The 14852-nt window shown below is 32.7% G+C and overlaps 1 pseudogene; it reads right to left on the bottom strand.

The window, feature by feature from the left end:
* Positions 1 to 14361: 14361 nt before the first annotated feature.
* Positions 14362 to 14456, bottom strand: LOC137920110 (U6 spliceosomal RNA; annotated as a pseudogene).
* Between the last annotated feature and the right edge of the window lie 396 nt (positions 14457 to 14852).

Genomic DNA, 14852 nt, shown 5'->3' with positions numbered 1-14852 from the left:
GACATAATGGAGAAAGTCAAAGTTGTAATATGCTTTATTTATTTTATGTACCAATTTGTTGTTTTTTTATGTAATGTATTATTTACTTTAAACGTTCTAAGTGTACAGTAATATTAATTAAAAAATTAAAAGATTAAAATACGTAAAAATGTGTAACATTTAATATCTAATATATAAAATTCTCGTGTTACGGTGTTCGAACTTGAACTCCTCCGAAACGGCTTGACCGATTTTTACCAAATTTTACATGCGTATTCAGTATGTCTGAGAATCGGCTACTATCTATTTTCCATACCCCTAAGTGATAAGGGTAGTCCACCCCTAAATTTTATTTTTAATTTTTTAGACAATTTTTTTGGTTTTTATTTTATTATGATACAACATACAAAAATACACACAAACCTAAATTTTCACCCCTCTACGATCAACCCTTATCTTACATTTGTTAATTAAAAACTTTATTTTTTTTTGCAAAACAACGTTTGCGGGATCAGCTAGTAATAATAAAGTTTTAACATAATATTCCTATCGCTATCACAGTTTCTATTACATACGTAAAATCGTTACTAATCCGCTACGTATATATATAAAGGAGGCTACGCACGGTTACAGTCCTCCCTAATCCGGATACAAATGTTGTTATAACAAACATTAATACAATCCCATTGGGCGCAGAAGTTTATGATAATGATACAGTAACGCATGCCGTATGCGATAGTTTCAACATTTTCAACACGTGCGCTTAGCTAACCGGCTTCCGATTGGACCGGGAATTACGTGCAAAAACTGGCCTATACTTCGCCCCCGAGGCCTAAATCCGCTAATAACGAAGATTTATTTCCTTTCCTGCGGCCAATCTTAACGAAATCAATGCTTGCTTTTTTTTTCTTTTCTACGCACTACGAAGTTTTTTATGTTCTTTATAACGTTAATGGAATATTGGTGTGAATGGTGAAGTATAATTGAACGGTAATAATACAATTCGATATTTGGTCACTTATAACGGGCCTGATGAAAAGGCAAGTAATCCTGAGAGCAATGGAGAGGGCTATCAGAAATGATGAGATACGCAAACAAACAAAGATCAACGTCCTGGATCGAAGACTTGCTCATCTGAAGTAGCAGTTGGCAGGAAACATCACTCATGCAACTAATGGCCGTTGGGGCCGAAAGGTTCTTTGAGTGGAGACAACTAGCTGGTAGATGGAGCCTAGGCAGGCTCCCCACCATATGGACTGACGAAGTCCCTGGATCCTGGCAGCCCAGGACCGATCATCGTGACGAACTTTGGAGGAAAACTATACCTTGCAGTGGGGGTCCATCGATAATTCCTTTTTATCTTAAGCAAGACACATAGTGATTATATCAGTTTTTTACGTAATTAAATAATGTTAACTTTTAAGTGATATGTTTTCAAACAAATTTGTTCTGGCTCGCCGCATCCAAAAAGTACTAGCTTTCCTAGCTGAAGCATTACTTCGTAAATAAACTTACTTATAAGGATTACCAATTAGATATATAATTTTATAGTAAAAAAGAAAGTTGTGTTCACATTAACCAGAAGATGTAAGTCACTCAGAATATAACATAAGAGTATTATGTCGATTTTAAAAATGAATATCTCAACCATTGTTCGAATGTACGTGACTGCAGTGACTAGAGAAATGACTACAGACGCATTAATCACACCAATTTGATTTCCTCCGTTTCACGTAGCGCGCGAAACTTAACTTTCGTATGGATTGTCATACATAAACATCGGGAAATGAGTCTAAAGTCACTTGCACATGCGACGCGCTCGGCACATACACAAAGGCGACTAAATTGGAAACGTCGCTGCGACATACAGACGTGTTATTTGTCGCCGTTGATTCGGTCCAAATTACAAGCGGATTGAAATTAATTGCCCCTTCCAATTTAATTGACCGAAATGTAATTGTAATAACGACGTTATTAAGACGTCGTTAAAATAAATTAAGAACTTACTTTTTCACTTAAGCATTAGAGTGCTGTTATTATATTAATTCATAATAAAAGGTACGCAAAAAAACGAAAGTAATAAACGTAAATGTAAAACAAAAGCACGGATCATAATGTCAAGTAGTCAAAAAGAAGTTAATTATCCTTAAAGAAGGTCCCATCTCTTTTCAAAAAGGATTCCATTATAAGGAAGTTTAAACTGATTCTAGCTTGTACCAAATTGATTTCTTCTCATAAGTTACACAAGTGGTTACATGTAGAATAAGTTGTTTAGTCATAACGAGGTTTTATTGAGCAGGTTAGTTTCTAGTGTATTCTATTAGAAAGCGAATAACAAATTTGTTTATTTATGCGTGGTTTTTTTTTTTTTAAATAATGAGTCCAAGAATTATTCCATGGTAAATTACGTATTCAAATTATTGATTCGGCTTAGTTCAAAATCAAGAATCAAAATATTTTTTATTCAAATTGACACTCATGAATTGACAAGAATAAAAATTACTGGAATATTTTACTTAGAGGGGGTACGGTACCTTGCGGGCCTAGTGACGTTTAGTAAATGTCACACATGTTTTGGATGGTTTATTCTTAAATATCTCTGTCCTCTCATGGTTTATCTGATTTAGCCGACAAACTTGTCAAAGTCATCTAAAAACGCTATATCCAAATCGCTTTCTACCAGTGGTATTTAAAAAATCTATTAGGAGAAGGCCTATGCCCAGCTGTGGACATCCGATGTCTAAAAATGATGCTGATGATAATGATGTTAGAAATATTTAAGACTTTAATTATGTGTTTTTAACACTATAGTGTTTATTTTGATTTTTGTAATACATTATTAATTAAAAACGCTATCTCTTATAAATTACACCAAGCGCCTTCGTGCTACTGCTTTCAAATTGCTGCTTGGAAAAAGTGAAAAATGTCCTTGTTCCTTCTGCACCAACTCAGAATATTTCAACATAGTGGAACCTTAAGAACACAGCATTCTTGTGGAAAATACATATAGATTGGAAAAATTTCTAAACACAATTTATATAGTAAACATAAAGCATTTTACAGAGTTGTCGAAATATTTTTTGTTCATTGTTTATCGGTTTTTTTATGCAAAATTTTTTAATCTAAAAATTAAAAATACACTTTCCGATGATTGTTGAGGCTGAAAGGGTCTTGAGAGACAACCAACGTGGGTAAGCCTCTTACAAGATGGACGGACGACATACGTAAGGTGACGGGAAATAGCTGAATGCAGACAGCGTGGCGATTTTAGGACGAGGTTTATGCCTTGCAGAGGCTTCTATGGACTCAAAAAAGGAGCAATATATAATACTTTTCGAAACAGTAGGCAAATTTCGATGAATTAAAACACAGCGCCTAAGTGCATATTTGCTATATCAAGGCCTATAGTTTGAACACTGTTCACTCATCTCTTCTAAACAGCATGATTGAAAATAAGTGTAAGAGTTTAAAAGAGGTGAATGAAAATATATAAAACTGTGTTTTGAAATTAATAAATAAATTAATGATAATATATTATGAGAAAAGGCGGTATAAAAACTCCAATTACTGCTATATTAAGTTTTGATTGTTCTTTATAGGCGAAGCATTTATCCTCTGTCTCGCTTGATGTTAAGCTATGACGTGGTCTGCGATAACACATGCTTGTCTAGAACCTATTCATTCTTGACTTGAAGACTCCTAAGTTATTCCATTCCTTGTCTGTTCGCATTATAAAAGTATTAGCAAAACGCTTAATGCAGGTGGAAGGAATTTCAACCGTGTACAGATGTCGTGAATCCATACGCTTTATTGTATGATGGAAGAAAGGAGATGGGGAAATTATTAGGTGTGATTCATTTAACAAAACAGACTGTGCCTAATGTAGAGTGAGACTCTGTGTTTGGCACTAATCGGTGTAACATAACTCCTGAAGATGCCCCGTGGAGGGGTGAAACACGTGTTGAGTGATTTGGTGGTGGCGGTTGTGTGATTCGCATTGTTTGCCGCATACGCATTTATCAGCGGGCTGGCGGGCGGTGCATTTCATTGCACGACTACCACTGCATGTGCGGAAGTGGCTAAATGTTGGTCCTTTTCTTACTAAAGTAGAGTGTCTTGTTCAATCGTAAATTTTTTGGATGTTCTGATATTACGTGTTTAAAAAATATTAATTTTTTATTACTAGAAAATTTATTTTTAATTTATTCTGGCAATTTCAAAATTAAAAAAAAAGTGTCAAATATTTATTATCTATATAAATAATAGGACGATATTAAATAATTATTATTTATGCAAATGTGCAGTCGTATCCCAATGGATTTGGATTGAGACTTGCGATTGTAGGTCACAGATTCGATGCCCGGGATACAGTCTTATATATAAATAACATTTAGTGTATTAATTGTAAAAGATTGCTACTGCTCGCAAATGAGTATCCAGAGGATGAGCAGTAGCGTCTCTGCGTATCATAAATCCAAACTGCAGTTGCCAACCCGCCTGCCAAGCGTAGTGATATGGTATATCCCCCAATAGATATCTTGGGGGGATTGAAAAATGAATGTGTTCTGAAACAGTCTGTTTGTCTGTGATTAAAAAAATCGTACATCCAATCACCGTGAAAATTAAGTAAATTATTATATGTTATGTTAAATTATTATATGTAAGAAAATGAATAATGTTTAGCCACTTCCGCACATGCAGTGGTAGTCGTGCAACAAAGTGCACCGCCCGCCAGCCCGCTGATAAATGCGCATGCGGCAAACAATGCGAATTACACAACTGCCACCGTTATTTAACGGTAGCAGTTGTATAGTTAGGTAGGCAGTTGTGTGTTGAGTGATTTCACTCAACACGTGTTTCACCTCTCCACGGGGCATCTTCAGGAGTTATGTTACACCGATTAGTGCCAAACAGAGTCAACAGACGACGACGCGTGAACAGTTAAACCTGGTTATTATATAAAAAGTATCCAATATTTTTCTGTTTTAGAATTTATGTATTATTATATGTGAACTACCAATTTTTAGTACTTTTACCTTTTCCATACTATGGCTGTCTGTAAGAGATTGCCTTGTGTGATAAGACCGCCCATTGTACTTTTTTGTATGTTATTGTAAAACTTATTAAATGTATCCTAACGTATAAATAAAGAATATCAAATAAATAAAAATAAAATATGTCTTATTAATTTTTTACAGACAGTACAACAGGAAGCCACAGGGATTGGTTTTTTGCTCTCAATGTTGATCTCGAATAAAATAACATGAAATGATTTAATTAAAAATAAATTACGTATCATTAAAATTAAGAAGTATTTTTTTTAATACTGTCGCAAAGAATATAAGAGTACATGAGTATATGTTATACATTTGATTTTAATTCAGTAAATTATTTGATGTTTACGCATATGTATGAACTATTTTAAATAATTATCAGTATTGTTTATTTAAATAGAGAAGTCGTGTTTGCTAGCATCACTAACATGATTTTACTGATAGCTATCTGTGAGCCGTGACTTTGTACGCGTGTGATTTATAAAACAAAAATATTTAGTATTTTTTAGATTTAGGATTCTTCCAAAACAAAAGTTGACTAAGCTGGCAATATAAGTCCAGTCGAAATCTTTCCAGCTATTTCAGAGGTTATCCGGAAAAAACAGACAGACGGAAAATTTTATATATGTTGCTTTTGTATATGTAACGTATATATATTCATACGCATGGAGTATAAAGTGGTTATATAATATTACAAACATACAGACAGACAATAAATTAAAAAAATACTATTTTGGTATATGTATCGTATATATCTTCGTATGCATGTAGTTAAAAGCGAATATTTTAATATTACAAACACCCCAATTTTATTTATTTGTATTTATAACAAACTTCTCAGTTTCGAAGAATCTTTTTGCGAGTATATTCTGCAAACAACGTAGCAACGTCTTGAGAGATAGAATGCTTCGACAGCTCAAGCGGCAAGTCTTTGTTTGTGCCATGGATGCGATATTATTTACACTTGCAAGATCTACGAATATTGGTTCAAAATGAATAATATCTTTTTATTAATCAAATATTTAATGAATTTAAGAGAGATGGAATACTTTAACGCCATCTTTTCAGCCGCAGGTCGTCCACTGCCTAACATAAAGCCTCCCTCATAGATTTACAATGGAACCTGTAGGAAGGTTATTAAGGAGGCTATATCCAGCGTTGTCCGATCTTTAACGGAACTTAAATATATCTACATATATACAAAATTTACCAGATAATAATTGTGTTTCTAAAATACATATGCTGTAAAACTATGAAACCATAGAGAGGATGGTGAGGAATGAAAGTTGATGCCTGGAAGGAAGGAAAGAATGATATATATTGTGATGAAAGAAAGATGATGAACAAATGAATATGTGGTGAATGGATGATGAAAATTAAAATAAAAAATGTACTGCTAATAAATTCCCTATGCCAAATGTAAGGGGTACAAGAGGTCTCAAAAAATAATATGTATGCGAACTAGGTATGTAAACTTTATTGCAAAATAACATCAAGTGTAAACGTTCCGTGTATGAAATTAAAACTGAGAAATTTCATACACGAAGCACTTGTATGCTAAAATAAGTCAACCAAATAAACTAGTTCCAACAGATTTTCAACGACCTACGCATTCATTTCAAACAACGAATCTAAACGTTGAAAATATTAAAACTCAATCCGTATTTCAGTACAGTATCTATAAAATAGGATATTCCGTTTGCAATTTTCTGATTTCACATTAGGTTTGTATCAGCATTAAAATTCCTTTATATTACATTCAACCGCATCCACATAGCCGCATATCTTCGCGTATTAATGTAACTAGTATTTATATTAACCAAATTTTCACAAGCGAATTCAATAGTGCCTAATAATAGTCTAATTTTCGCGATATTGTAGCCATAATGATACGCTTTCGTACAACCAGTAGTGTGAGTAAGGTATTAACTAATCACAAATAACGAGAATGCACTGCGCTGGCTTTTCGAAATTGGCGGTATAATGTGACCGTTATTTTGTTCAAGTTCGAACTGTATTTATTGTTTGGTTACTTTAGAACAACGCTAGCTTAGTTAGTAACTGTGACATATAGGCTTCAATTCATTTATTTATTCACATTTTTATATACATTTTGAATAATTAAAATACAAATCAAATAAAAAATGAGGAAACTCGTAGAAGAACTAAAGCTACTGAAATATCTCAACAGATTGCATTGACAATAAATATAGTCTGCTTCTAACCGGTCCTTTTGGAAATATGATTATAATGAAAAGGACCAATATTTAGCCACTTCCGCACATGCAGTGATCAGAGTCTCTTTCTGCGTTTGGCATTCGGTGTAACATAACTCCTGAAGATGCCCGTGGAGGGGTGAAACCCGTGTTGAGTGATTTGACGGTGGCAGTTGTGTAATTCGCATTGTTTGCCGCATACGCATTTATCAGCGGGCTGGCGGGCGATGCACTTCGTTGAACGACTACCACTGCATGTGTGGAAGTGGCTAAATATTGGTCCTTTTCTTACTTAGGAAGAACTTCCGCAATTACCTTGCGGAAGTTCTTCCTAAGTAAGAAAAGCCTGATTCCATTAAATATTTATGATTATAATGATATATTAATTTGATAGAAACTGCTTTTTAAATTTATATTCAAATTATCTTTATTCATGTAGACATTTACATGCGATGTTAAATCGTCGATTATTTTAACACTATAAGTGATAAGCTATCACCGGTTCGGAACAATATTCTATTAAACAGTTGCTTATTTTAGATATAATTTAACATTTCTATATAATACAAAGTTCCATATTATTCGATGAACTAAAACTCTTCAATATATTATTAATATAATAAGAATATATAATAAGATTTATTTGATATACTTTTAATTTTAGATTTAAAACTCTTTTAAATATGCGTACACCAATACCCGTGAAGGCTTAGCTTTAAGAGGACGAAACTTAAACGGTACGAGTTTATTTTTATTTAATGTATTTATCATATATTTAAGTTATCCTTTAAAAGCTTATTTCAACTTAATAACAAGGCTATGAGAGTTTCTAACTAGGTCTAATCTACTCTTCTCAGTAAAAGCTTACAACAAATTTTGTACCTTTTCTGACCACTGTAACAAAAATTTTAATTTATGTTGTATTAATCCAAAAAGTCCTTTAGATGTGCATATCCTGTCAGTATTTTGTCGGAGGTTGTGTTGTTTATACCCGTTATTGGAGTCCTATTATATATCCCCTGTCTTAGGTATTTTCTATATAAGTTATTCGCTTAATAATTTTATTTTTTTTCCTATCCTACATTTTTTTTCTTATCCTATATGCTAGACTCTGCAGTACTGAACAGTGTTCTGGTGCTCATCTAGGATCACGCTGTGGTTTAAGCTATTTTAACCTACCTGCCAAGTGTGGTCATTTTATTATTTTTTTTTTAATATTCTTTATTGTACACGTTAAGATACATTTAATAAGTCTTACAATAATATACAAAAAAGTACAATGGGCGGTCCTATCACACAAGGCAATCTTTTACAGACAACCATAGTATGGAAAAGGTAAAAGTACTTATAATGGGTAGTTTACGTGTACAAAAAATACATATTTACAAACAAACGAACATAAACATACTTAAACATACATACATACGTATATAACATATATACTTATAATAAATGAGGTTTAATACATATTATAAATATAATAAAATAACAAATAAAAACATCTAACTGACTTCGATCAGTATTGGTTCGATCGCACTTGCCTCAGAAAGAAGAAAAAGAAATGAATTAAGAGATAGATAATTATAGGTCTAGTAAATGGTTCTTAACCATTTTCTTGAAAATAGGTAGTGAGTTAGCACGTTTTATATTCAGCGGTAAATCATTCCACAATCAAGGTGATTATCTCCTCCCAAAGTTTTTTATGGGAAGCCTTTGCCATTCAGTGGGCGTCTATGAGCTGAAGTGGTGACGAAGGCTTCTTATTTGTTTTCGGTCTTCTTGTTTAAACAAAAATGTAAAACCTCTATTTTTTAGGTCAGTTCCTCATTACGAGGTACAACGAGTGTGTCCGACAAATTTTAATATTTTATATGAGTGAAACAAGTTCTATTTGAAATAATTTTACGAGCATGACAGTAATTCGAAAGAAAGAAACTCCAAAAAAAAATTACAATATTGTGATTTAAATTTTAAAAATACACATTTCACGTTCAACGTGAAACTGAAAATATTTTACATTCGCTTTAAAGCAAACTTTAAGCAGGTATGAACAGAACATTTTTGAACACAGTGCGCCGTTTAAATTGGGAGCTTATTCCGGAATCACTCGTTATTCGAGTCGGCAGTTGGCACAGTGAGACCACTTTAACCCATAATTTATAACTACAAAAAACGCCGAAAAAGTTATCAGTCAATTTATTTTCTAATGTAAATGAATTTATTAAAACGTTCTTTGTTTGAGTGGGCGTTTATTTAAAAAAAATAATTATTATATTTCTTATGGCATGTTAAAAATTCAGTATGATGTAAGTGAATGGCGGTAGTCTGACAAAAAAACCGATGCCCTTACACGTGCTTACAAATTAAAGTGACAAGTATGTAGTAATATAATGGACTTTTGAAAAATAATGCCTGAACCCATTAGATATATATGTTTCCGACCATTTAGGCATATGTTGATCTTAAAGGTATATGTCAGCCATACAGGTATACGTGGACCATCTAGACATATCTCGTCAATATAGGCATATGTTCACCATATGGGCATATGTCGACCACATAGGTATATGTCGACCTTATAGACATATGTGGACCATATAGGCATTTGTGGACCATATAGGCATTTGTCGACCATATAGACATATGTGGACCATATAAGGATTTGTCAGCTAAACAGGCATTTGTCGACCAAATAGACAACAAATTGGAAGGGACCAGCAGAAAAGAGAAAATAGACGGCGAGACAAAATCAACAAAGCTGGGGATTCCTGGTTGACATCAACTAAAGAAAGAAATTCATGTAAGAAGTTTAAGGAAGGCTTCACCCTAAATAAATTTCTAACATTTAAATAGTTAAATCAGGATATGGAAATAAATGTCTCTTTTATTTTTATTATTATATTAAAAATTACGAAGAATGGAATTAAAAAAAATTACTCACGTAAAAGGCAATGCGGGCTATATCACGCGGGCATATATATAAATGGTAAACACGTAAATATAAACATTAAAAAATTATATTAATGTAAATGTTGATAATGTTTTTCTGCACACATTTTTTATCCGTAATGTAATTTGATACTACTATCATGTATTTTTTTAAAGAACCTGTTGTAGGTCCCAGGGTTGATCACAAATGTTCTAAAAAAGACAATTAAAGAAATATCAATTCACAGAAATCAATTCTATTAATATGCTGGTTTAATATTCCAAAGAAGAATCCAGATTAAAGAAACATTCCAAATGTTTAGTTAAATCTTATTATTTATAATTTTATTTATTTGCCACATATTTAAAATAGGCGCTCTTGTGTCATTATTACTAGAACGAAGATATATATATATATATATATACACATATGTATATATATATATACATATATATATATATACATATATATATACATGTATATATATATATATATATATATGTAACACTAACAGGCAGATTTTTAATAGGTGAATATTTTAATTTATTTACGTAATAATTGTGACAAAAAAAGTATCTCATTAGAAGGTTCCAGAAGTTTCAACACCTAGGGGTACATATTTGTTAACTCAAGCTTTTTTTTTTATTAATGATAATGCTTTTAAAAGCGCGTATTGCAATTCTATGTTTTGCGGTAAATGTAAGTACCTATCTGCATTACCTTGTCAGCGGGTACACTGTCATTACAAGGCATAGGAACTCTCGCAAATTTTGCCTCAATGACCGGTCTAGTGACTTTCTGTGACTTTGACTATATCGTCATTGCACCTTGTGGAGCCTATCCGTACCCACCAAACGACCATTTCTAATCCATAAATTATCACTAGCATTTGTTATACAAAACAAAAAACAAAAACCTTTGTCTTCACATATTGGTATTTTGAACGAGAAGATGTTTCAGAACGTTCCGAACGCTGCCAATCCTATTTTAATTGAAAAACTGCCCGTTAAGCCACTAACAAAACATTGACGAACTAATCTTAAAAAAAGAACAAAAATAGTGTTTCTTTTTTTAAAATTTCAGCCATCTCTCGAATTTAATAAACCTAGATTCCAATTAAAAACAGCACCGCGTTTGTTTTCTTATTATTTGCGTTGAAATTATTTCAGAGTGCGGTGTTATTTTAAAAAAGATTTGTATTTAAAAGTAGCTCCGTGGCTGCTATTTGTTTAAAAATAATACCTCTGCTAAAATCGAGTGCTATAAATATAAATGGTTAGATTATTTAAACTTTTTTTTTATGAAATAAGCAATTATGCGGATGAGTAATTTGAAAATGATTATAATACGGGTTACAATACTGTTTATTTTATAACTAAAAATGAATATATACATATATATATATAAATTATCATAAGTTTTAGATGAATGCAAACAGCGTGAACAGTTACACCTGGTTATATATATAAATATATATATATATATATATATATATATATATATATATATACATAAATATACGACGGGCTTCATAAGAAAGCTTTTAGTCACCTAGAGAGCAATGGTTTGTTCTCTTATGCTCGAAGTTTCGCTGCGAGAACGAATCAGAAGTGAAGTGAACCGCAGAAGAATTATGATAACCAATATAGAAGAATTGATCGTCTGAAGTGGCGGTGGGCGTGGCATATCGCAACTGATACACTTCGGGGTTTCTTAACTAGCGACCACGTCACAGTCTTGTGAAGTCCTTGGAAGTGGGCAGCCTGTAATATTTAAGAGAAGGTCTAGACCTAGCAGCTTAAATGAAGAAGTATTTATATAAATACATACAGTAAAGGTTATAAAATATTGATATTTATTTACTTAATACATTCAGGCGTTACTTTGCGGAAGTCTTTTATATTTTATTACGTTTGGCGAAAGTTTTAAATTTATTTAAAAAAATGCTCTGACTAAAATTGAGCTCTCCTGTAATCCAAAACGAAGTAGCCTAGATTGAAACCTTGACCTATCGCAGTTAGTAATCATTGGTCTATTGCTCGGTACTGAGGTCTTTCTTTACTAGCCTTAATTACACGTAGTAAAGACACTTTACATTCGTACAAGGTTCAAGACAATTCAATTTCCGACGGTTTTGAGACACAGTGTGTTGAACATTTACATACACGTTGAGAAAGTGTAGAATGTCTCTTTGTCAGAGTTCGTCGACTAACTCAAAGTCAGTGCACAGACGTATGTAAATTAGTATACAATTAATTCACGCTTCAATCACTAACACACGCCATTACTATATGAAATACGTTCCTTACGAAATCTATTCAGATGCTAACTCATAACTACTACTACTACTACTCCGCTAGCTCAGTGACCCAAAGTGGGTCTTGGCCTCCGAAGCGAGAGACTTCCACTTTCCTCTATCTTGCGCCATCGTCTGCCATTGGCTGACATTCAATTCGCGCAAGTCTGCCTCAACGCGATCGATCCAGCGATACCTGGGTCTACCCACTGGTCTTCGACCTCTCGGTTTTTCCAGGTACGCTACCTTCACGCTCCGATCCGATCCCATTCGCTCCAAGTGACCAAGCCAGCGGATTCGTTGAGCTTTATATTCGCCAATGGTATTTGGCTGTGCTACTATAGTCTCAATTTCGGCATTCTTTCGGAGCCTCCAAGATCCGTCTTGATTTCTCGCTGGTCCCAAGATTTCATAACTAGGATATATGAAATGAATAGTAGATTAAATACTATAAAATAAAGTAGATATGAAAGCCACATGTCTTTCTATAATAGTGTAAAAAACAGACAGAGAGAAGAATAATCTAAAAATAAAGATAAGTAGACATAAATAGTGTTGATTAAATATGTAAGACTAGAATAGTCTAAGATAATAATGTAAAAGAATAAGAGTGAAGACAAGAGTGGGATATATTAAAAAAAAAAAGGAATAGCTTAAATAATATATTGTATACAAAAATTAAAAAGGAAAATTAATAACCCTGTATTATACAAAGCCTCCGCCAAATAACGATAGAGGTAAGGCGTGAGAAAAACAGAATAAATGTATATATCGTTGAAAAAAAAAAAACCTTAAAATTTTCTTGTAAAATTTCAAGCGACGTCACGAGCATACCTAGTAGTTTATTATTATACATAAAATAAATCAGTAAGTTTAAATAACCAATATGAGAAACGATTTTGTATTGGACTGAAAAAGGACAGAATCTTTTGACTTAGAAAGTGTATCAAAACAGCTAGCTAGTTCATAAATTTAACATTCCATATTTTTTAAAAATGTCGTTATTTCAATAGGCATTGTGCTCTTTTGAAGTGTCAATTATTTTAACATTATAAGTTCTAAGCTACCAGTGGATCCGAACTTGTCTAATAAAAGCCGACGAAAAATTGAAGTTGCTCTTTTTAAATGAAATTTAACCATGTTTGATATATACTAATAAAAAAATAATTTCAATTAATATTAAATAATCAACAAACATATTATTTATATTTTCATATCAAGAGAATTCTTCTACACGATTCTAATGTGTTAAGACTTCCTATCGATTACAGATATTTTGGTTTATAATTTGTTAGTGAAGTTCCAAGTTTTTTTTTTTGATGTTGAGGCTGTCTGTAAAGGAAACTTAAGGAATTACAATGAAATACAGTAACCACTATCTCCTATGGTAATACATGTTAATAGTTAACTGTAAAATATGTAGTATTTATTCGAGTTATTCTAGAAAGAAGTCATAAGAAATAAACATCATTTATTATATCACTCTACACCATATTTAAATTACTTCCATTCGGAGTAGCCACACATCTATGTGTACGCAATTTTAAACTTGTTGTTATATAAGTCTTTTCTTTCTGCTTATTAAAAATATATTTCGTTCCAAATGTCTATTATGTGACGATATGCAACCATGCTTTCTAAAGTACGATTTGATTGAAACTAGAATCAAATTAAGCTATGTTGTAATGGCTTCTATCAAGTTTAAGCTACATGGGTTCCGAAGGCTTTGTGGCGACCTAAAAGAACGCACGCTGATTCGTCGTATCTCTCGTAACGCTAAGATCGCACCTACATCACGCGAGCGTTTATTGCATGCGCCGGCGCATTGGTCAACTTCGGCTATCTCCGGCCGCGGCTCGCCATTGTTAACTATGCTCGGACGTCTAGACGTATGCATCTCGCTTCACGCTTTTGCGTGTCATTCTTGCGTAGGAGCCATGCTAATCTTCTCTGTATCGTTCCAATTTTACTATATGTATTACTCGTTTGTGTAGTGTATTGTAGTGTGCGTCCTTTTGGGTCGCCATAGTTTCTAGATCTGTAAATATCACAACAAATACTAGGGTTTATATCATAATCACTTTTACGAATATCGTTAATCAAGTAATTTATTCCTAAGCTTTTTTATTGCTTATAATCCTTTACGTTGGTAAATGTTTTTTCTACTTTTTATTTGATTAACTTTATAAATATATCATATTAAAACCGTATCCAATTGTCCTTAAAAGCATGACTAGCATATCCTTAATATTAAATAGTAATATTTGGGAATTTATAATTATTAATTAAATTCAATAACGGGCTACATAATTTTCTCGGAAAATTAGTCGTAGCGAAGATAAAGGAAATTCAAATAACCGCCTTTGACCTAAATCTAT

The sequence above is a fragment of the Battus philenor genome, unplaced genomic scaffold (assembly GCF_028537555.1).
Source record: "Battus philenor isolate CCGP_79_NKW_IND1 unplaced genomic scaffold, ilBatPhil1.0.hap1 SCAF_17, whole genome shotgun sequence".
Lineage (NCBI taxonomy): Eukaryota > Metazoa > Arthropoda > Insecta > Lepidoptera > Papilionidae > Battus > Battus philenor.
Note: the sequence above shows the minus strand (reverse complement) of the source record. Positions and strands in the feature narration are given on the sequence as shown.